Genomic DNA, 24,519 nt, shown 5'->3' on the forward strand with positions numbered 1-24,519 from the left:
TTAGAAGAGCAGGATCAGCAACGTCAACACAATTCTTATCAGGAAGGACGGGGGTCAAGCTGCCCTTTCTGTGGCACCCAAACCTCCCCCCCCCCCCTTGGTTAAGCTAAGCTTGCTGACTTGGCTGCTTTTAGCAATAAGCCATAGTGGTTTCAAGCACTTTACCGGCTTGCCAAAGTCTCCCCGTACACAGGGAGGTGATGATTCATTCCATCCATTATTGAGTGCTTGTAGCATATTTTTATCTATGGTAGGTTTGTGCTGCTGCAGCCATCACGAGGTGATGCTTTTTCATCTGGCAACAGGTATGATTTGTAACAATATTATCAATAATTAAATCCTAACAATTGCAATAATCTTTACAAGTATGATCCTTACGTTTCCTTCATTGTACAGTGTACCAACAATAAAACCAAAGGGATTTTTTAAAATTTTAAATATCTTATTTTTATGCAATAGCATTCTTTTTTCCAAAATGCGCTCTTAATACATGACCAGAGGATATGTGAGTGGGTCCCTTTTTCGCTATGATTGTGCCAGAAGTCTGGCAATCTGTGGTGTCTTTATTAGTTACTGAATGTTGGGAAATAGTGGGTATCTATTTTTCCATAGGAATTCTTGGAATGCATGTTGTGATGTGAAAATTTTGGCAAATTTTTCTTCCAATCATCTGTTATAATATCTATTTGTCGTTCTTGTACCAATATATGCATAATATAGAATTTTCTTTGCTTCTTCTAGTTAAGAAGAGAGCTTTGGGATATCTCTTGGATTCTTGACCTTTTTGTACCATTAGAAAACATTCTGCAGATCTAGCAGGAGCTGTCTCAAGGGTTGCAACTGTTTGTGCGAAAATAGGTAGTGTATAATTTGCAAATATTTATAAGATTCTGTTCTTGGTAATTGAAACTGCTGTTAATTGCTCATGATTTCAATCCAGACAGCTGGTTTGTTTTTCTGCAGAGCTCCCACAGGATGGGAGGCATTACTCAGTGCCTCAAACCCCAACAGGCTTTGCTTCTTTGCATCATTTTATTGTGTATATTCCACATTTCTAACCATACTTGACTGAGTAATGAAGGAGGCTGTGGTTTGTTCCATGTATTAGAAAGGGGAGCAGCAGGTATCTGAAGTATCCTAAGCCTTTGACTTTGAGAATTTACCAGCGGATAGAGGCATTGGGAGTTGCATGGAGCTTGAATAAGAAGAGAGGACAGAGAAGAGCCTGCATGAGCTCAGCCTTATGCTAAGTAACGTGGAAGTGGTAGTTGGAAGGATGAATGTCATGAAACTTCTTGAACAGTGATTGGAGTTTAATTGAATTACAAATTTAGAATCAGGCCAAGTCCCCAAAAGGCAAGACAATGTTGCATTGTTGCAAAGCAAATTTTGTCAAAAATGATGCACGGCTGAACAAATCACACTGGCAAATTGAAATGTGTGGGAAGGACACAGAAAGGAAAATGACAGGGAAGCTGGCAAATATTCTTCCAAGGATAAACGTATTAGAAAAGAGAGAGAATTAGTGTGGGTGACCAGGAAAGTACAAGGGGCTACAAAAGAGAGCATACCAAATCCCTATAAATCAATAGGGTAATCAACAGGAGTTATATAATTACAAGCATGTAAGAAGCTGAAGAAGAACAACATAGCAAAGGACAAACAAAAAAGGATTTTACATAAATATAAAAGGAGCAGGAGGTCAGTAAGAGATGATAGTGCCCTTGAGGGGGATTTGATGACAGACTGACGAGGCAGATATTGCTGGAGAACGAAATGATTAATTTAAGGAGAGGTTTCAGAGGAACAGCCGTGTTAGTCTGTATTTGCAAAAAGAAAAGGAGTACTTGTGGCACCTTAGATCTGATGAAGTGAGCTGTAGCTCACGAAAGCTCATGCTCAAATAAATTGGTTAGTCTCTAAGGTGCCACAAGTACTCCTTTTCAATTTAAGGAGAGTGAATGAAAAGATAAGTTTCTTGAGAAGAGAAAAGCAAAAGTAATTGAAACTAATGGTGATGCTGAAAAGAGAGAGAAATTCAGAGCATCTAAAATCATGGCCTTCAGCTGGAAATATGAAAGTTCTAGTGGATGAAATATAGACGTCTGAAGTCTGGCACTCTAACTCTGTCCTAGGAACATGGGGGCAAGACCCTCAGCTGGTGTAAATCAGACTAGCTTCACTGAAGACACTGATTTATGCCATCTGATGATCTGGCCCATGAGAGAGAACTAGACTGGAGGGAAGCAAATATGTGACTATCATATTTAATAGGAAGAACCTGGAAACTATTGATCTATTCCTCTAATTTCCATACTGCAGTTTCACTTCTGGTCCCCATCCTGTGGTCAAGAGTTGTTGGTCAGGGAAAAAGCAGGACAGCCGTTGGTCAGTCTCAGATGGAAAAAGTCCATATGACTTTAAGTAGACGGTAGTCATAGTTAATCAGCTGGACTGAGCTATCTGAGTCAATCTGAGGCCCAAATAAACAGCTTCATTCTTATTTAGTCAATGAGAATGAATCGGAGTGAAGCAGTTTATCTGGGTTTCCAGTTGACTTTTGATACAATACCATATAAAAGATTAATGCATAAGCTTAGCAAATACCTTCACTCAGTTAGATAAACAGCTGACTATGTAAGAGAAGCTGGCTGTGGGTGCTAAATGGTTACAAAACAAGCAGGAGGTAGGCGATCTACTACAGGGATTAGTAATGGACACACTCTTGCTCAGTCTACATATCAGTGACCGAGAAGGCAAAACCATCAGGGCCTGATCCAAATTGTATGACCATTCATACAATTTCCATACCCAGATGTGGCCCTTGGGCCAAAAAGTTTGCCCACCCCTGATCCGTAGAGACCTGGAAAAAACAAGGACATTGACATATAAGTGGCTTATTATTTAATGAAAACTAGTAGAAAATAATGAGTGGAATGAAAATGCAGCGTCCTTGCTTTTATAGCAGAGGTAAAAACAGTTTATTTAGACCGTTATTATTAATATCCACATGTTATTTTATATTTAATACACTGAAAAGGGGTGAGATGTTTTAGTTTAATTTTAAAAATAGCTGTGCACATCTATTGCAGGAACCACCAATTATTTTAACTTTATTTATTTGGGTGGATTAATTTTGTAGCCAGCCACTCTATTAATTCCCTGCAGGATAAGGGAGGACAGAATCCAGAGAGAAGAGACAAATATATTGTCAGTTGTATACTTGTCATTTAATTGACCATCCCTCATATACTGTCATCCCCAATTCCAACATTACCTTTCATAGCAAGTGCTAATGATCGCACAGCCACAGAAAATATCCGAAGAAATAGGATAACCCCGATAGGCCCCTCCAGCCAAAATGAAACTCCCTGTAAGATCTCCATTAATTAAAATCTCTACAGCTGGATTCCCTTCATTGTAGGAAATGAACACAATCCCTATAGTTAACTCTTCATTCCAAGGATTTCTTCCTGCATCTACAGAGATAAGCAGCAGTTGTTTGGCATCTAACTTGACTGATGCATGATGTTGCTAACTCTTCTTTAAAATGATCTGCTGCTCAGGGTCCAGCAATAAACCCAGTTTGATCTCTCTTTGAAAATCCCCTAATCAGACTATCACATCTAAAGTCTAAATCTTGGCTTTTAGGTTAATATCAGTATTCACGAAAGCAAGTCACCATCTTGTGTCTTACTGTTTTTACCCCTGAGGCCAAGCCTACGCTAAGTTTTGCCAACACATGTTACATCAGCATAAAGCTGCCGCAGTTAGTACCTCACTTGTGCGTGTGCATTCTTGGCTTCTTGTGTTAACGCTGCACATGCTCACCAGGAGTGTTTGTGTCGATGCCCAGTGCAGTGCACAACCTAACACCGTCCAGCTCAACATCCAGGAAGCTTTGGCAATGCAAGGTGGAGCAGAAACAAATCACACAACGGTGACTGGGAACGAGGGATCAACTTTGCAGAGTGCCCTTGTCTCCAACCCACAATGTCATCCATATCCCATAATTTTCACACCTTCTTTAAAAATCCCACAAACCCAGCGTGGTCCTTCATGGGCCAGGGACAAGCCAGTGCTTCCCACAGCACATCCAGTTTGTGGCCAGATCTCACTATTTCTTCCTCCACAACAGCTCTAAAGTCCAGCCTTTTCTCCTGGTCACAACATTCAAAGTCTGGTCTGGTCCTCCACCATCTGGATTACTGCATCCTCTCCCTCTCTAGCCTCCCTGCCATCCATCTTGCCCCTCCTCCCACTCCCACCTGTGATACATTGCAAGTGCTATATTCTTATCTGCCTTTCACACACGTCACCTCCCTCCTCTGGCTTCCCTTTCTGCACTGCATTAAATCCCAGTCGTTGTCCTGCTTACTCCTCCTTTCCCACTCAGCCCTCCCCATCCTGGTCCCTCACTTCTGGGCAACTCAAATTGGCAGACCCAAGGAAGGCAGATATGAAAAAGAGGAGCTATGGGCAAAACCTGCCTGAATCCCATGCAGCGAGGACATGTATTTATCTTTTTTTTCCAGCCTGTCAGTCTCAAAAGAAGATTCTCTGGATCAGACCCAGAGCTACTGAGGCTGATTTTACTCCTCAGTTGGTCTTTCCTACCACAGTGAGTGAACAGCTCCCCCCTCAGGGGCGGCCTCTAATCAAAAAAGTGAATTGCAGGACTATGGATGGGAAGATTTCCCCCCAAGTGCCCTATGGATACAGCTACATTTTCTGCTGCTGTTGTATTGATTGAGGGACCCATCAGCAGGGTGCCCCTAAAGGTTCTCAAATAAGTATTTCTAACTATAGACAGAGGAGATGAGATTTTAACCCAGGCAGATACAACTCAACCTGAAAAGAGAGACTAAAGAGATCTAGTTGGACTATATTCAGGGAGCCTTGGAGGAGGGATGAGCAGGGTATCAGGATGCTACAATACTACGGTCATCAATGCCCCACAAAGCAAAGGAAAAAAAGAGTAGAGTTCCATGATTCCTTCCTCTTCCCCTCCTTGAACCAAATTCCCAAGAGATTTAAGAAGGAGAAAAAGGTCATAAAGCCCTAGGGAATCTAGGAAAAACTCTTCAAAGCCAAACAAAAATCTTCCTCTGCAGAGAAGGAAGAATTTTCTGAGTCAGAACAAGGGGAGGGCAACCAATACGCTCCTTCCCCATGTTGGTCATAAACCATGGTCTGAGTTACTCTGCAGAGTTGTGAGGAGGGGCAATGCCAAAAAGTCTCCTCCTTTACCAGCCAGGGTTTTCCCTTGGGCTCACTAGGCTATTCCAAAGCATCTAAATATGTTTATGTACCTCTCTTTAATGAAATGGAAAGAGAGTTTTCCTCACCTGTTCACTTCGGTTCTTTTTCAGGACATACCCACCAAACTGAACAGGCTGTTTCCTTCATGCTACCTCAGTGTACATTCAGTTACTGTGCTGTGTAGCAGGGAGATGTCACAGAAAGACCACTCTGAGGAAAATTCCAGAGGAAAATATGAAAACCAGGTAGATTGAAAAATGTACACTCAAACACTACAGAGAGGTTGTGATAGTGAGCTTGCTTGATGAGATGAGCTTGCTCAAGGTCTGCTTCACACCCCAGATCTTGCCAGCCAACTTATTTTACTACCACCCCCACACAAGGTTTTTTAGTGTGTGTGTGGACGGGGATTGAGTCAGTGGGAACTCAAGCTATAACGTGGTAACTCTGTTGTGAAGACACGCTATTAAAGAGAGAGCTTATTCATACCATAGCCAGAGGCCTTTGCCATTAGTGTTAAACAGCTCTTAAATGTACCACAAATATGTTATGCTGCTAGGAAAAAAAAAACTGGTGTGGTGGAACACTAGCTGTGGCATTTATCTGAACTTCAGCAGAGGTAACAATGAGGTTCAGAAGTAGAGCAATTTTTACTCTAGTAGACGTGACTGATCTCTGTGTATGCATCAGGGAGTGAACTTAACCCTTTTGGTCCCATATGAAGAGCTAGTTGGAGGCTTCCTGGATGCCAAAATAGTGACAATAGCTTGTTATCTGTTACTGCTAAGCAGTAACGTGGATGTTCAGGTAACTTGCCTGGCCTCACATGAAGAGGAATTTGGGGAGCACCACCTGGAGAGAGATCCCCTGGTAAGATGGCTTCACTGGACCCGAGGTCCAGGAGGCAGTGTGGGTGCACAAGGCCATTGTGAAGATAACCTTGATACTTGACTCTTATGGGCTTGGTCCCCTGAGAGCTGCCTTCACCTTAAGGGAGCCACAGCTTTTGAAGAGCAAACTCCCTGTTCATTCTGCTGGGGAACAAATACCCCTCTCCATGAGGGATGGATCCTTTGGAAACTCTGAGTCTTGCCCTACCATGTAATAAACAAAGATTCTGATTTCTGACCCTACCCATCCCGTTGGGGGGTGGCTAGTGCTGCAGAACACATGGACTACAAATGCGTGTGGCCTCCATCTGGGGAGTTATGGGGGGAGACCTTGTACACCTACATGGAGGTCAGTCCCAGTCTAGCCACTGTGTGTGTGAAGAAATGCTAATTTTTCTCATATTCATTCCTTCCCCAACTCTCTCTCACAGATTTCCCTTGTTTCCTCCTGGCTACGCTCAGAAATTCATTCTTTTCCCCACATCCCCACCCTGCCTCCACAAATCACCTGCTTCTAGACAGACGACAGACATATCCTTTCAAGCCTCCTTGAGATGGTTCCTGACTCATGTGGAGACAGAAGGCCTCAGAACTGTGAACCTTCCTGGAGTCAGGGGAGGAGCAGCAGAGAACAACTGGCACTGAGGTTGCCTGCTTTTCCACTGGGGCTTTCTCAGTAGCCAGTAGAGGGAGCTGTTTCTCTCTCGAGTGAACGACCTGTGTTTGCTTCAGTTGCTACTAAGACAAAAGGCCCTTTTGGAGACAAAGCTGCACGCAGTAAACACATCTGCCCCTTGACCCTTTCCTGAAAATGGTCATTGGACAAATGTCCAGTTTCCCATTGGTCTAGTCTAGGCCTGGTAAGAGAGAGGATACAATGTGCTGGGACAGTGTAGGATGGTGGATGACTGTCCCTATGTCCAGCACAGGACCCCAAACTCTTCTTGTTACTCCTGCATACCGAAGGCATAATAATAGGTACTTGGCCCAGGAGGAGAGCTGCCTCTTGCTCAGTTATATATCTTTCCCTCATGCTCATCTTCACCATTCCCCTCTTTTGCTGCCGTAGGATCTGGCCTATAACTCACCATCTTACACATCCTGTTGTACACATATAATGAATTAATGAAAAAAACTACATGGAATGTGGGCCTGCTGAGCTGACTCTCTTAAAAAAAATATATATATATATATATATATACAGGATACTATCAAAAATTCTTCAGATTTCTCTTACTATTGCTCTGTATTTATATCACTGAAGAATGTGATTCTCCACTACCTACAAACTACTGTTTTTGCTTCTCACATGAGATGTGGCCACATTGTGCAGTGCAACAAAGAAAGTGCAAGGCACCTGTGTAACTGCATGGGTGTCTTCTATGCGCATTGGGAAATACAGCCAGCAGAAACCATAATAATCTCTAATAGCTTATGTCCATCCCTCTTTGTTCTGTGATGGCACTTTTAGGGTTTCCTGTTTGTGGCACTTGTACCAACATTAGAAAAAAACATTTTTTTTGGCAAATTGTGACTCATTTATAGGAGTAACAAATCTATATTTAGTTTGTAGTTTTTAAAAATAGTTTCCCTGTGAATCATATCCAGTGTTGCCCCCTTTTTGAAGTCCCTGGTTCCCAGGAAGGAACTCCCAGCTACTGTGGAAGAACTCTCCGGTCCACTATCCCTTCTGCAAACAATTTTCAGCACCACAAGAATTGCAAATGTTGGATATTGTAACTAAGCCTGGCACCCTTGAGGTTATATGGTGCTCTCTGGGCCAGATCTGGTACTTCATGAAGTCATTCCATCAGGCTCCCTGACAAACACAGACTGGTCTTCAGAAGGATGGCCTGGTGGCTAGAGCATTAGCCTGTGACTCAGGAGAGCTGAATTCAATTCTCTGCTTCCACAGACTTCCTGTATGATCTTGGGCAGGTCACTTAAGGTAAAATTTTCAAAAGCACCTACCTGACTAAGGAGCCTAACTCCCTTAAGTAGACAGCTGCTTCTTTGTAGCACCATTTGCTGGAGGATTGCAGTCCCTGTTGCTCTCGAGCAAAAATTCAGTTACCCCCTGGTCCTTAGCCTCCTCCAATGTGAGAGTTCACTTTCCTTCTCTCTGGGAACCCGATAGTTGGTAAATCCAGTATAAACCACCACATCTAATTCCAGGAATCTTAAATAAAAGCAGGGTTTATTTGGCAGGAGGGCAGAAAATAAAGAGAGCATTGAAAGGCATGTGAAGCAGAATTTAGGCCCTGATTCAGCAAAGCTCTCAAACACATGCTTTGCTGGATGGATTTAAGCAAATGCTTTGCTCAATCAGTGCCATAAGCATCTAGATAAATCCCTAAAATAAGTCCAGCTAAACCAGCTCTAGCCTTAAGTGCATAGACTAACGTATAAACAAGATGAAAACCTTTCAGATTGGAATGTCCTTGTTCTGACTCACAGCACCATGCTGTCGGTCAGCTCAGTTTTCCAGCTACTCTCTCACATAGTTTATCTGTCAAGGTATGTCATGTCCCAGTATTTCCCATATCCATCTTGTCTTTGATCTGGAAATGAAGTGTTTGCCCACTTTAATACCTTATAGTTGTCCTTTTAAATCCCTGCTCAACAAGGACCTGATCCTGCCTGGTGCAAACCATTCTTGTCCTGATCTAGCAAAGCACTTAAACATCGACTTTGGTGGTTCACGGGCACGTGCTTAAATTTAAACATGTGCTAGACTGGGGGCAAAATGTTCAACAGCTGGTCAAATTGAGCCCTGCTGCTATAGGTTTGTGTCAGTTCCCAAGCACAGTTATTTTTGTATATAATGCAAGGGTTTCTCTCATTGTTTTATGTTAGATTTTAGTTTATTCTCCTGGTTTGGTTTATAAGATTTAAATCCCATAAAAGTTCCTCCCCACATGCACACATACTTTAGCCAAAGACATTTGATCTAAAGGAGTATAACCAGCAGGTGGCTTTGTCAATAAATTCTCATTAACATCATTTTGAGAGGATGTTTCATGCACATTGAGATTGTTATAAACATCCCTTACTAGACCCAAATGACAACTTATTTTATACTAAATATTAAACTGTCTATAGCACTGTCTATAGCATTTTGTACAAGCCTTTTCTTAATATTTTGTTTTAATCTAAAATGTGAACCACTACTTATTTTGGATGAGGATATGTGACATTCCCTAGGGTGTAATCTGAACTGCTGTGTTCCCTTAGCTCTCCAGCTATATAAATAATATAGCAACAGCAAACCTCTCCAGGCTCTGCTCGCTCACTCAGCCACCATCATGTAAAGCCACTCCCAGCTGAGTACATGAATGCTATACCCAGCTATCCATGAATTATATATAGGGTGACACCCACATATCCCTCAGTCCCAGCCTTGACCCCCAGAAAGTGGATCTTGTATCGTTCTGTAGCTCACTGGAGTGTACAAGCTCATAAGTAGTCTGTCATTCCAGCAATGGATAATGAATACTCACCAGCCCTTTTGGCCTGAGTAGAGAGTTCCCAAACACTTCAATCAAATAAACCGGTTTAGATAAAACAATAAAGCAAGTTTATTAACTAGAGAAAGATTTTAAGTGATTATAAGTGACAAGGCATAAAAGTCAGAATTGGTTACAAAAGAAATAAAAAAAGAAAACCACACGCTAATTCCTAAATTTTACCAAGCTAAACAAGATTTGAAGCAAACCTCATTCTCACCACACCAGATGCTGCAAGCAATTCTCAGCTCACAGTTCTTCATTCACACTCTGGATTTCCACTCAGTCTGGAACCACTCTGCTTAGTTCAGTGCTCTTCAGTTATACATTGATGTTACGAGCAGAGAGATATAAGGTGGAGAGGAGAGGGTCCTGTGGAGGTCACTGTCTTTTATCTTTATACCCACCTCCTCTCTTTGAGGATTGCCTCTCCACCAGGATAAAGATAAACAGTCTACTGTGTACATGCGAGTCACACCATACCTGGTAGGAAATGTAAATTTCTTGCTTATACTTCCCCGTTGCTGAAGAATGGCTGTTTAAGTAAGTGATAGCCCACTTGGCTTTGTTGAAACCTGTCTGGGGTTGCCCGTGTGACTGTCTCTGAAAAACTAGTTTGTGGGCATTACCCAGAACTACAACATAATTCAGTAACAGTCATATAGCAAGATTTTGTAATTTTACATGCACTGATGTTACACACATCTTAATAGGACAATAATGTTCAGCAGCTTATGAGTTATCAGTGATACCTTACAAGGCATGCTTTGTACCAAACATATCATAACCATATGAAAGTGGTGAACATGTGGTACAGGGTGTCACAGGATAGAGAATTTTTTTGTTACATATCTTAAAATATAACATATACATATGTATTTAATTATATGATAAGTTAGCGGACAGCAGTCAAAGTGATTAGTTTGTTGTAGTGTCTAACAATAACAGTAAAGTCCTGTTTTTCCATTGAGTAAGCATAGCCATCAGTCTGTTCACATACTGGCCAACCCTCCTTCATCATCCTTCACATTATTATAGTTGATAGTAGGTTTGCCACTGACTTCAATGAGGTAGACTTGGGCCATTTACCCTGAATCTCCCAAGTTATTATCGGACCAGTTATTATGTACAATATGATGACTTTGAGTCTGATCCTGTTCCCATTAAAATCAGTGGCAAAACACTGATGGACTTCAACTGGAATTTGCTTGGCCTCATTGGGCCAATTCTTGCTCCAATATTGTTGGAATTCACCAGATGGCACTTTAGAAGTAGTTTTACAGTTTTGTTTAACTGAAGATATAGGCCATTAGATCTTGGAGAAATGTTTGTTGTTAGGTGTGATGCAGTTCTTTCTAGAAGCTAAGCATATCACCAGTAAACATGATTCTCTCTGCCTAAGTGTCTTTGACTAGAATAATCTCACAGGTGCAGAGGTACAGGATAAAAACATCCAAAATAAAGGAAAACATTACATGGTGTCAAAGTATTACAAACTTTAGATATCTCACTTGCTTTTTACTGTTTGAGATATTTGTGCTCTTTCTGCTGTTCTCTCAGCTTGGACAGGGAAAAGAGACTTATTATTATTTATATGTATCGCAGAGGTGCGTGGAGGCTACAGCCCTATTTTATAGATCCTCTATAAACATATAAGGAAAAGATGATCCTCCTCAAAGAGGATCTAACTAGTCTGTTCTACTTTTGTTTCTAGTGAGCCTACAGTCAGCTAGATTTTTACTTCCTATATTCTGTTCTATTCAGGTTCTTATATTGTCCTTATCACTGTAGGATCTGAGCACCTTCTAGTAGTGTATTGTGCAATGTAACTAATATTTGTCACATGAGTCTTGCTCTTTCTTTTATCCTCTCCCCAAGAGGAGAATTGTGTGTGCAGTGTCACATTTTGTTTTGGTAGTGATTTGTTTTGCGTAATTTTTAAAATTGTACATAAATTCCATACCCTAGTAGAATGTTACACTGTTGCAAACATTAAAGGGAAATTAATATTGTTTAAAAATTGTTTCCACTGGAATTTGGGAAGTTTAAAAAAAGACTTAATATTTCTATTGGTCTTAGACTTAGTAAAAGCTTATTTTTAAAAAACCTTGCATTGTGGGCCAAATTAGACCTGTCTGTCTTTAATTTTACATAGTTTATAACAGAAACAATGATGTGTTAATGATTAATTGGGCCTTAGTTTAGGGACTTGCCTATCCCTTGACTCCTGTAATCAAATATGAATTAGCTGAAACACCTCCTTTCCCCCACCACGTGTCCTTTGCTTCATTATATACACCTTCCCAATAGGTAGCAAATATCTCCCGAAGAGCAAACACAACAAACTACTGATCCTGTGCTCCTTACTCAGGCAAAACTCCCACTGACTTCATTCACTTTGGGAAACGCAAGACTGGGCTGCGATCCTGCAATTCACTGTGTGCAGGCCCTCTGCTGCGTCTGCATGGAGCCTCATTTCAGAGAATGGGGCTGTGCTGGGGCGCACTGCCGTGTTCTTACACAGTGAATTGCAGGATCAGGGACTGCGCAAGGAAACTGATGAAACAAGGGGGCAGATCCTCCACTTTTGTAAACTGGAACGATGACAATTTACTTGTCCCAAGGTCCTTAGACTTCTCTCTTTTGTATAAATGTCCACTTGATAGCTCTGCTTCTAGTACGTTGATTACAATGCCATACTCCACCTATTCTCAAGCTATCCAATTACACAGGTTCTCTGGCTGATTGTCATCCATTTAGTGTTAAATAGACATGGGAAACAATACAAGGTTAGACTCTTGGTCTTGTTCTGATCTTGAATTCACACTTTTCATGAAACAGGCTGAACTCAGTGTTGCAGCCATATCAATAGTTAACAACTAGAGGCGAAAATGTTCATCTGTTTCTTTTACTTGAGACACTCAGATCAATAGAAAGAGTCTTCTCTCTTTTTGACTTGCCTATGCAAAATTGTCATCAATTATTAATCAAAGTAGATTAGACTTCATTGAAGATATGACTTCCTGCAGCAAGATACAATCTCCATAAATGTTAGTTTAAAGGTGCATCCTTTCTTAAAATGCTGCATGTTAAAAAACAGCAAAAAAAGCTGTTATTAGCCGATTGAAATTGAATTGTCAAACTGAAATGAATTTAATTGGAAAAGTGGGTGGTGCAAGTATTTTACAGAAGTATAGGTTATTGTGCACAGTAAGCATGCAGAACAATATACTACAAGAAATGTCGTGCAGGGACCTCAGTAGGGTGCAGCAAATCCTATCTAGCTTTATCTGCTCTAGAGAATTTTAAGTAACTCTGCCTGGGTGAAATTCACCACTGTGCAAAAGGCCAGCACCACTGAAATCCAACATAAACCATATTTGGAACGAGCGCACTAGGGAGTGGGGGACCCCTTCGAGCCAACGTTATAAAAGAGACATGAGGTTTCTTCCGAGCAGATAGCCCTGGCTTCCTGTGGATTCCCCATGATGTGCATGGATCAGCTGGGAATCATCAGGGTTTCTGGATTGGTGCCACTGCCCGTCCCACAGGGGCACAGAATCAATGGGGAGTTTTGCTTGAACCGGGGCTAGGCCCTATATTTACAATAAACATCTTTTAACAGTTATCCTACATTTCCAGTCACTTAGTTTAAATGCATGTAAAAACATACAGTATGTTGCCTCTTGTATTGTTCTGTCATGAACATTATCCCTCAAATACATTTTGATGCAATACAGCCAGCTAACGTGGCTTAAAGATCAATTTAGAGGGACTGTGTGATCCCTGTCAGAAATCATCAGCGTGCCACACTCTCTTTATTATTTTCTTCAGCTTTACTTTTCAAATGTGTACAGAGAATGAATAGGAAACAAAGTGCTAGACAATTATGACCTATTTAAATTATATATTGATAGCCCAGCACACAGTGGAAAGTCATTAAATAAATCATCATAAGGGAAACAACTCAAAATGATCTTTTTTTTTTTGCATTTGCTATACACCGTAAGGGGATGGAAGGCTTTCATAGGGAAATAAAAATTCACATACAATGAATGATACATGCAAAACAATATAGTATATCATAATCTAATGAGAGTGACATTTTAAAACGCAAGATTAAATGGATTCCCATTATGTTCCAGGAGGGGAAAGCTGTAATTTAGTTTCCTTGTGTTAGGTTTCTACTTTTTGTGATTTGTGTGTTTCTTTATAGGAAAATTTAGCCTCTGTTTTTGAGGAAAAAATATCTGTTTCTAGAAAATTGTTTTCCTTGAATTCTATCAAAAGTTGGCCCTTCTAAAGCCAAATGTTCTGGGTATCAGGTCCCAGCCAGGGCTCAATGTTGTTTCCATTGGAGTCAATGGCAAAATGCCAATGAACTTAAATGGGAGTAGCAGTGGTCCCAGCTCCCACAATTTTATCAAGAGTCTCATAACATTTGGTGTTTTCCCTAAAGCTCCAGCTCTTAGAGTCATGGGATTATGTGAGACATTTCAGCTTTCATTTTTGAAAGAAGTAAGTTTCTAGCCTTAATGGTAGCATAGAAAAGGTTGAAAATGGAAACCCTAAAAGTTCAAAAAAACCTGAAGGCAAATAAAAAGAATACAAGCGATACTCTTTTTTTAAAATCTCATGATTTTTAGGACAATCTTATGATTTGTTATGGAGGACCTGACTCATGATTTTGGAAAAGCCTTAAGGTTGGCAATATTGGAGCAGGTTCAGGTGCTGTTGTTCTGATTCAGCAAAGCATTTAGGCACATGGTTTCAATAGGAGTTAAGCACATGCTTAAAATTAAACATATGCTCAAGGGCTTTGCTAAAATGGGACCTAAATTACTAGTATCTTTAGACCCTAATCCTGCTATAGGAACTGTTTGGGCAAACCTTAATGCCTGCATGAATCCCTGTGCAGGATCAGGGCCTAAATTATTAAAACCGGAAGAATTTTAAAGATCTAATTTGCTTTTCACTGATTATACTATTTGTTTAATTTACCTTTCTCTCAGTTGAGACAATGAGAGTAGACTAAACCATCTTCACTTCGTTTTGCAGCTTTTCATGTTATCATGCAATAGTGCAATGCTGCAATATCTGATTTGCATGCATGGCATGGGAATGTTTATTTGTTTTTAAAATCTTTGCCTTTAGATTTTTTTTAAAAAAAAGAGAAAGTTTTCCATCAATGTTAAGATTTACAAAAGTTTAGTTTACAAAAAGGACATTTTTGGACAAATTTGACCTGACTGTGTCCCTTTAAATTTTGCATCCCTGACCTTTTTGTGTTCAGTTCACAATGGTAACATTCATTTAGTTTTTGCATAAGATTTATATTAGGGCCTAATCCTGAGAGGGCCTAATCCTAATCCCAGTTTTTAGGGTCTGATCATTCTTCAACTGACATCAGTGGGTACAGGATCTGGGCTAGAAATATATCCTTCTTAAGAAAGTAATTTTTTAACACAAAAATTAAAGAAATGAGCTACATTTCAATATCACAACAAATCATGGGTCAGACCCTCTGCTGATATAAATATGCTGATTTACATTAGCTGAGGCTCTCACCCCATGTTGAGAAACCCGAGTAGCAGTAGCAAACCATCAGGAATAGGCTCACATATATTAATACCTCATAAAAGAGAACAAACTGTTCTTCAGAAAGAAGAAAAATTGCACATCCTTGTGTGAGCGAGTTAAGTGTCCGTTACCTATATACAATTTCACTAGGGTGAAGATTCTAACGGCAAGAAAAGAGCACTACGAAAATAAAGCTTTAAAAAAAAATCCAGTCAGTAATACTAGCAATGCAGACAGTGTAGCTGAATATACTTCGACATGTAAAACTTGTGTTGTTTAATATTTCATTGAATATTACTGCTTTGATTATCTCAGAGAGTTGTTAATATTAGAAAATTAAATCTGCTGTTTATATAAAGGCTAACTCCCTCTGTCCCTCTCCAGGAATTAGTTTTGAGCCAGGACAATTACTAGCTCTGATGGTGGAAGGTTTCTCTGCCACTACTGTTGCTCAACAACAATGAAAAAACCTTCCTTACTAAAAGAATTGCACTAACTGTGCTAGAGAATAAATGTTGGGTCTGTGAACTTTAATTGGCTCCTTTTCATCATAAGGGAGCAACCCCTTCACACAGTGATCTCAGTGCCTGCAAGAGGTGCAGATGTGGATGAAAAGCAGCGCGCGCTCTCTCTCTCAAGCTTAACCCACATAAGATGGGGGTGATGTTAGTAGCAAGAGAGAAAAACATTTTAATAACATTTAGCATCCATACACTGCTCCTACTCTGTAGATCTCAAAGTGCTTCACACAGAAGGGGAAGCATTATTATTCCCATTTCCTGACGGGGAAACCAAGGCATAGGGACGTTAAATGACTTGCCCATGGTCAACGATAATCAATAGCAGATCTGGTAACACAACTCAGATCTCCTGATCCTCAATTCAGTGCTCTGTCTACTGAACCGCTCTGTCTATTGAACCACACTGTCTTGAGGAACCAGTTAGATTCTGAGTGAAGCCTCAATCTACTCCCACCTCCCTCCAGTTGTTAAAGTAGCATACAGTGTCTAGTCTCAGAGTCCAGCTCGTCTCATCATTGCTTCTAGATACTCACAGAGCAAAAGTGATAAGAAATGCCTCTTCCCACCTTTGATTTGCCAAGAGATGGTGCCCATTTTTCAGATAATAACCTATTCGCTGTGGTCCAATCTTTTGTTGCCTCCCAGTTGGCCTGCTGCAATACTATCCAACGCTGAAGGTGGTGAAACCTACACAGGAACTGCAGGTTGTACAACATAAATGCTGTGCTCAGATACCATGGTGATGGGCATCCCTATAAACCCCTAAGGCCTGGTCTACGCTACAGAGTTAGGTCAACGTAAAGCAGCTTATGTTGACCTAACTCTGTAAGTGTCTACACTAAAATGTAGCTCCTACTGGTATAACTCACCCACTACATGATTTAATAACTCCACCTCTGTAGGAGTCATAGCACTTAGGTCAACATATTTAGGTTGACACAGTGTCAGTGTAGACACTGCATTGCTCACATTGATTGTTGCTGCCTTTCAGAAGCCGTCCCACAATGCCCCACATAAAAGTTAAATCGGTGTGAGCGCTTCTGGTGAGGACGCGCACCGCTGACACAAGAAGCGTAGTGTAGACATGTACAAGTGATTCAATTACTGCAGTGGCTGTATGTTGACGTAACTGAGGTTGACTTAATTCTGTAGCGTAGAGTTGCTCTGAGATAGATACTGTTTAAGCAAGAAAACCTTCCAAGAGCACATCACATGACGATCTCGCTATTCACTTCTGACTATGATTCAAGATCCAGATCCTGATTTTTAAGGCCTTTCATGGGATAGAGCGAAGTTATCTTAGAGACGCTGGGCCAAATTCTGGCCCTTGTTCTTGCCCCTTTATATCACTCCAGCCCCAAATGGGCTGTAAAGGGATCGAAGCAACCCCTCAGGGAATTTCTCCATCTCAGCAGAGGTACAGGCACAGTCCTGTACAGTGCCCCCTTGCAGCCCTTGGCATTGGGGTGTGCTGTAGGTGGCAACCCATAGGCAGCTGGGTAGTGCTGCTGTTAGTTAGAGCAGTTCATGGGTCTTCTCAAACTTACACCAACGGCCACATCACTCTTTGGAGCAGCCCAACAGCTGGCACAAAAGCCACAATTGTCGCAGTCCCTCTACGCTGTCAGGTTCTTGAGATGCACAGCTCAGGCTCTGACCCTGCCACTCCAGTCACAATACCCTGGGACAGCAGCGCTCAGTAGGCACAGTGCAGCTGATGGAGCCCGGAGCAAAATGGGACAATATGCTCCCAGGGAAAGGCCTCTGACTCTGGAACTCTGGGTGGGAGGGGATCAGATCACTAACCCCCTACGCCTGACCATGTTCAGAGCAGGATGCAACCCCACCTGGTTAGAGGAGACTCAGCAATAACAAAGACTGAACAAATGGAAGGGGAAAAAAAGACCTGACATTAGAATGCCTGAACATGGGAGTGATAACAGCAGGGTCCCTTATGGACAATTTGCATGGGACTTATATGGGGGAATGGCACGTCTGAGTAAATTGCAGCCCTGCTCCCCATCCCAGGTTGCCCTGCTAGTCCTGAAAGTGGGCCGGAGTCACTAACTTTAATCAAAATGGTCGCTGTGCACTAGCGTTCTGACTTCGGTCTGGGAGGAAGAAGGTCGACCCGTCTCCTCACATGCCCCAATACCATAGCTGGGAGAGTGTGGGCTGGTGCAGATGTGTGCGCACAGTGTGGATGTGGACTCAGAGGTCTATGTGCCCGGAGTCTCCTTAAGCACTAAGGGTGAAATCCTGGCCCTACTGAAGTCAACGGGAGTTTTGTTAGGATTTCACCCCACGTGTTGGGCACAAACCAGTTTGCGCCCACCCCCCGTAAGCTAAAGCAAGCTTGACCCGTAAGTCAATCACTTTCAAATGCTTGTTCCCTAGCTCACTCAGAATAGAATTTGGAGGTTGGCGCCAGCAGACAAAGTAGAGCGGTGTGCTAAAAGAAAGCCCTGGTTTGCAATCTTTACACAAGCAGAAGTCCCCCTGAAATCAACGGAAGACTAAGCCCGTAGTACTCTGGACTTTTTTTTAATGTTATCCATTCATTGGATATATTTAATCATTAACTTCATATTAACCCTTGATTTTAGTGCTCTCAATGGCTAGAATGTGCTTTCATAGCTTCCTTTCAAGGCCTTTTCCTAGCTTTCATTTTAAAGTCAATCACATCTTATGCCCTGAGATTTTCGTGCAGCTGTGGGAGGAAAAAAGAGACAGAGAAGGCAAAGATCCTTTAATAGTACTGGAGACCTTAAAGAGTGTCCTTGAAATAAATAAATAATGTCACTTAAAAAAATAAGGGGGGGAAAAGTCATCTTTCTGAATGAGGCCTGTTCCCAGATTGTGAGGATGAAATAATTAAAACGTGCACATGCATAATTGTGTTCTACCTTTAAACTTGCGAAGATTTCTTACTTTTGCTCGTGTTCTATCTCCTTTACATGACTGACTGGCTTCCATCCCTACTCCGTGTATCCTTGGAAAGGAGAAACAGCAGAACTGAGGCCAACCTTACTCCCAGGTTCCTTGGCAAGAGAGAGTTTTCTGATGAGGGGAGTGCAGAGCGTACGCCTTACCGAAGTAGGCGAACACCTCAGATCTACTACTCTATTAAATTGGCTGGTGCTGCCTTGGATTTTGTTTCCAGTCATCCTTCTCTTTAGCTGATGTGGCCACTCCTAGTTTGTCTTTGCTTTGATAGAAAAAAACCAGCAAATATTCAGGTGACTCCCATGTATTCTGAATATCTGAAAGAACTTATTCAAGTTATGCTTGTGTTCTCTCGTGTGTTCCGACAATCAGCTGATCTCATTGATCACAATGCTTTCGAGGTTCCCCAAAATTTGGCTGGGTAAACACAGATGTTCTACATTTTCTAATCGCTTGTAGTTCTTACTGGGCACCCCAATTTTCCAAACAATTTCTTAAATCTATTTCCTTATTTCTTCCCCCTCCCACCTGCCATTTCCCCCTCTCTATTATTTCTTGTGCACAAATGTTTAAGTAACAAATATTTTAACTGGCATGGACCAAATCCTTACTCAGTCAAACTCATACTTGATGGATCCTCTTGTTATAGGGAGGCCCCTGAACTGATCTGTGGCAGTGGATGGGGGAATCATGAGTGGCTCTGGGGGAACTGCTGTTAAGGGTGCATGTGTGGGTCTGTGTCTTCTCATTTTTCTGACCACTTTGTGCCAGCTTTCTTCAGCTGAGCTGGCTCCCCTGCTTATCTGCTAGTACATCTTCTACTCCACAATAGCAGTAGCCACTCAGGGGAAATGGGTGGAATATATGGGCAGAGGGAGGTGGACTAGGCCTCCTGTCCACCTTCAACAGCAGCCTCCTTCTTGGGTTAAAGAGGGAAGGGAAAGGAGAGGGGAACTTGGATTAAGGGAGAGGGAGTGAGAAGGCACAATAAGGGAATGCACCTCAGATATGAGGAGGAAGCAGGATGGATCTCAGTTGGGAGAGAAAACTCAGTGGAGTGGCCACAGTGGGGAGCAAAGGAGGAAGTGGGTTTGTTGAGAGGAGGGTGAAGGAAAAGAGGAACGTGAGGGAGACTCCTTGGAAACTAGAGAAGAGCCAAAGGAGGTGAGGGGAAGAGAGGTCAAGGACAACATAATATGAGGGAGAGCAAGGATGATTGTAAGCAACTTGAGATAGCGACCGTGTCTTCCTTGTGCAGTGTCAAGCACACTGTCAGCGCTTAATCAGTAATGACAGGGGAATCAAGGATGAGGGGACCAAAGGATGAAGGGAAAGGAGAGGCTGCTTTCAAGGAGAAGACCCAACAAGAGGAGCTGTAGGGAGAGGGAATAAGAGAGAAAACAGAATGTGAACATGAAAAAATACATGAAATGGAGATGATAGAATAAATCAGAGATGGGAGGAGAGAAAAAACAGGTTAAAGAAATGAAAGGTGGAAAAAATCTAGGAAACATTACTAAGCTTGATTTAATGTATTTATGCTTCTATATGTTACTGCATTTCATTCTCAGGGGGTCTCTGTCAGGGTAAGCTTAGATGGGAACCACCATTCTGAGCGCTTATGATATTTATATTGGTGCCTATGCTGAATTCTATCATTAAGTAGCTGGAGAAAAAGTCAGGGAAAAAAGCTAAATTGCACCAGATTGTACTCCAAACATGCTGGGGGCCTAGCAGCTATTCAGACCACGGGCTTATTGGGGAATTGTGTCTGAAAATCCTTTTCAAACGTTGGCAGCTGTATGTGCTGCTTCCAGTGCCAGCAGATGAAATGCACTTCTCCTACCACAGAGGAGGCTGGGAGTAGCCTAAGGAGTCTCCCCTGTGTTATTTAAAAAGAATCTTTTAATTTGGAGGGATGCAAAAGGCTTGTGGGCTCCTGTGATGGGGTGTACAAACCTCACACTAGGCAACAAGGGGTTAAGGGATCATTTTGGGCTCAGTCAGCTCTGCCCTGCCACACCTGCAGCAAATGTTCCATCTGCTGGAGGAATTGAAAGGCAGGGAATTAACTCCTTTGGGTGACAGAGTTGGAGGTGGGCAGACCTGCCCCCTACAATTTGAGCGGAGCAGAGGGAAACCTAAAGGTTCTGACACCACTGCCTAAAAGGGGCTCTCCTTGAGGGAAAGGAGGCTCCACTACAGAGACAACCAGAGAGGGCAGTATCCTGTGACCTTGGACATTGGTATCTTCCTCTTATTTCTTTTGGTTTGGCTTTCCTCACCAGGCAAGGCCTTGGGCTAAGCTGACCCCAGCGGGGGAGACAAGAGGAAGAAGCCCAGGGAGGACAGTCTTAATCAGTCTTGGTTGCCAGATTACTGGTAGCCCAAAGAGCCCTGGGTCTGAGCCCAGTGGAGTGGGAGGGCCTGGGCTCCCCTCCTCACAACCCCCTTGGCAGTCCAGGGTTGTGGTGTGACCACTAGGCCACACTTCCCAAACAGACCCTGAGTGAGGACTGTTACAAAAGAATCCCCTCATAATTCTGACACTGGTTGAGTGTATCCCACTGTTCAGTTTTGTGTCCCCCTCTCAGCCTGGCCTACAAAGGATAAGAGCCTACTCCTGCTCCCATGAATGGAGCTAGTCCTTTAGTTCACTCTGTAGCAGCTTATGAACCACAGACTTGCAGAGCTCAGACCAATCCCCATGATGACAGTTGTTACAGAGACTTATATCCTCTGCACTGGAGGGCCCAGGTTCAAATGCTAGTGATGACCAAGAATACTGTCTTTACATGGGCATTTTGGTGCTCACCAGAGATAGAAACAGAAAGAGAGAAGAAAAATGCAGGTGTAAAATGTATGCTTCTGTCCTGCAAAGCTGGCTGCATATTAACAAAATGCTTTGGTAATAAAGGGGAAAGAATTACTAATTAATCTCTCTCCTTTTTGTTTTCTCTGGAGGAGGCTTCTATTTGTATACCCTCATTAGTGAGACTAGGTACAGGTGTATACCATCTGGAGCATATCTAATTAAATTAGGTGTAAGCAGTGTCAGGATGAGCTCCACCCTGACATCTGGTGGTGAGGTGTGGCAAGTTGTGGAAAAGAACTTCAGGGGCCGATCTCATTTGCATAGGCACACCCACCCCACCTAGAATGAGACCATAGCTGCCCAAATGGTCACTTTGGCTGCTGTGGGGTCCCCAGTGTCTCTGTTATTGGGGCAGGAAGAATAAATTGTTATTACCCTGATTATGGGAACTGTGCTTGGAACTGTACGTGGCCTTTTGTTATGATGGAGGGATTCACCATCAACTAAGTAGCACTCGCTAGGCAAGGGTCATGGGTTCCAAAACTGCGTGAATGGAGAGAGGCTGGGGACAAGTATTAATACTTGGTGGCATGGGCCCCTTGGTGAGGGCCTTACATGCTAATTGCACTTCCTCCTCTCTCCACTGTGGAATATCAGAGCTAATTTTGATTTCATTAGAAGTCTAGTTATAGGCTGCTGAGCTCACTTTGGGCTGACAGTGCACCAGCACTGGGGCTTCCCTACTACAAGCTGAATTCACCTAAGAGCTGAAATCACTGAGTGTTGTGTTAAGTAGTGGGGGAGCCTGAAGATATATTGTGGAGCAGTTTGCGGGACGGCTGGTGAAGCAGTTCGACGCGGAGCAGTGTGTGGATGGCAGAAGCGGCTTGTGGGCCGTGGAGGTGAGCGAAGGAGTTCGTGGGGCGGCTGGCGGAGCAGAGCGCAGCTGAGTGAAGGAGTTCGTGGGGCGGCTGGCGGAGTGGAGCGGAGCGAAGGAGTTCGTGGGGCGGCTGGCGGAGCGGAGTGGAGCGGAGCGAAGGAGTTTGTGGGGCGGCTGGCGGAGCGGAGTGCCGCTATGGAGCTATGGGGCAGTCAGCTTCAGATCACGTAAGGTGCCTCTTACCCCCGTCCCATTTCCACCCAGGTTGGGAGGTAAAGCTCCGCAGATAAACTTTCGAACTCTGGGGCTGCCCTGACCAGGGACAGAGACTTTTGGGGCATTGGACTTTTGGGACTTTGGGTGATTTGGGGTTGCTGGACTCAAGAACCAAAGGGTATGCCCCAATTTGCCTGGGGTGGGTTCTTTTTTTTTTGCTCATGGGTTGTGTTATGAATCCTGTTGGTGGTGTTTCCCCAACATAATGCCACATTGTTTCTCTCTGTTATTAAAAGGCTTTTGCTACACTCAGACTATGTGCTTGCGAGAGGGGAAGTATTGCCTCTTGGAGGCGCCCAGCGGGGGTGGTATATATTTGTCCCAGGTCACTGGGTGGGGGCTCGAGCCGGTTTGCATTGTGTTATTGGAATGGAACCCCTAGATATTGAACCCGGCCCTTGTTGCTGCCAACTCTGACGGGCAGAAGGGTTACATTTTTGGGGGCTCGTCCGGGATCGCCTGGGTCAGTACCCCTCGCAAGCACCTGTTGAGTGATCCACTACATTGGGAAACAATTTATATTTTTTTTGTTTGTGCTTATATTTTGAGGAAATTACTGTTTGTATAATGGCTAATATGTCAGGTTTGTTGGGCCCTGGCTCAGCAGCTTCTAGCTCAGAGGTTGCAGCCTCGGCTGATGATTGGACAAAAGCTCTGGGGCAAATATTGGAAAAGGTTGTGCTGCCCCATGCTGAGTCAGACTCTTGTCGTAAGTTAAGATTATTTGCTGGGGAGGAGGAGTTTGAACCCTGGTTAGAGCATACCACTGAAATGCTGCAAGAGTGGGCCGTACCAGATGCAGAAAAGCGAAGATGCCTTATAGAGAGCCTTGGCGGCCCAGCATTAGATGTGATTCGCACCCTGAAGCTCATTGACCCTGGGGTCAGTGTGAAGGACTGCCTAGAGGCCCTTGAACACAACTTTGGGAGCGTAGAGGGCCCTGAAGACAGCTACTGTAAGTTCCTTAATTCCCGACAACAAAAGGGCGAGAAGGCTTCAGCCTACATACAGAGACTGGAGAGACTGCTTCAGAGAGCTGTCATGAGGGGAGCAGTGACTGCTGAGCAGATGGATCAGATCAGACTGGCTCAAATTGTAAGAGGAACTCAGTATCAGAACCCGATTCTACTTCATCTCCAGCTAAGAGAACGACGGGAACATCCCCCAAGTTACTCCCAGCTGATAAAAGAGGTCCGAGAGGAGGAAGAAAGGCAGGCTGCCAGTGAGTTTTGGGAAGCCCAAACATCGGATCCAGCCAGCACAATACCACTGCAAACGGCCAGTGTACTGATGGTGAGCACCAGAGAGGAACTTGCCCAACAAATGCAGGTCCTGACAGAACGGATAGCTGAGCTGCAAAGTACCGTTGACCGAGTTAAGACTTCCAGGAATAAGAAGCCTCAAACTGTGGCGATTGAGAAGCCCGCACTTAGAGCCACCATCCCCCCCAGGCGAAGGGGGAAAAGGTCAATTCTTCTGCTACCGATGTGGTCAGGATGGACACAGTGCTGCCAAGTGCCGTAATGAAGAAAACCCCTCCTTAGTGTATGGAAAGCTGAGGATCAGTTGGGAGAGATCCGGTAGCTACCAAAGGGTCTGGGGACGGGGACCCCCCAGGTCTGCAGGATTTGAAGATTCCCCCAGAAAAGACTGTCCAGCTGGGATCCCTGCAGGACTGATAGGGCCTCGAGCAGAGGTCAAGGTGAGGATCGAAGGGGTGGAGTGTAAAGCAGTGCTTGACACTGGATCTCAAGTGACTATTATATTTCAGTCATTCTACCAACAGATGCTTAGGCACCTGCCTATACAGCCACTGACTGGCCTTGGCCTGTGTGGCCTCAGC

The 24,519-nt window shown here is 43.2% G+C and overlaps 1 long non-coding RNA gene across 3 annotated transcripts; it reads left to right on the forward strand.

Annotated features, from left to right (window-relative positions):
* Window positions 1-96: 96 nt before the first annotated feature.
* On the forward strand, window positions 97-22,413 carry LOC125627818 (uncharacterized). 3 transcript variants are annotated; one of them, XR_012666132.1, is made up of 4 exons: window positions 97-305; window positions 742-858; window positions 5,373-5,507; window positions 18,761-22,413. It is a non-coding gene; the product is annotated as an uncharacterized LOC125627818 (long non-coding RNA). The 3 variants fall into 3 exon arrangements; XR_012666134.1 differs by lacking the exon at window positions 18,761-22,413 and adding an exon at window positions 6,584-8,950; XR_007354095.2 differs by lacking the exon at window positions 5,373-5,507.
* The last annotated feature ends 2,106 nt before the right edge of the window (window positions 22,414-24,519 follow it).

This window comes from Caretta caretta, chromosome 1 (genome assembly GCF_965140235.1).
Source record: "Caretta caretta isolate rCarCar2 chromosome 1, rCarCar1.hap1, whole genome shotgun sequence".
NCBI lineage: Eukaryota > Metazoa > Chordata > Testudines > Cheloniidae > Caretta > Caretta caretta.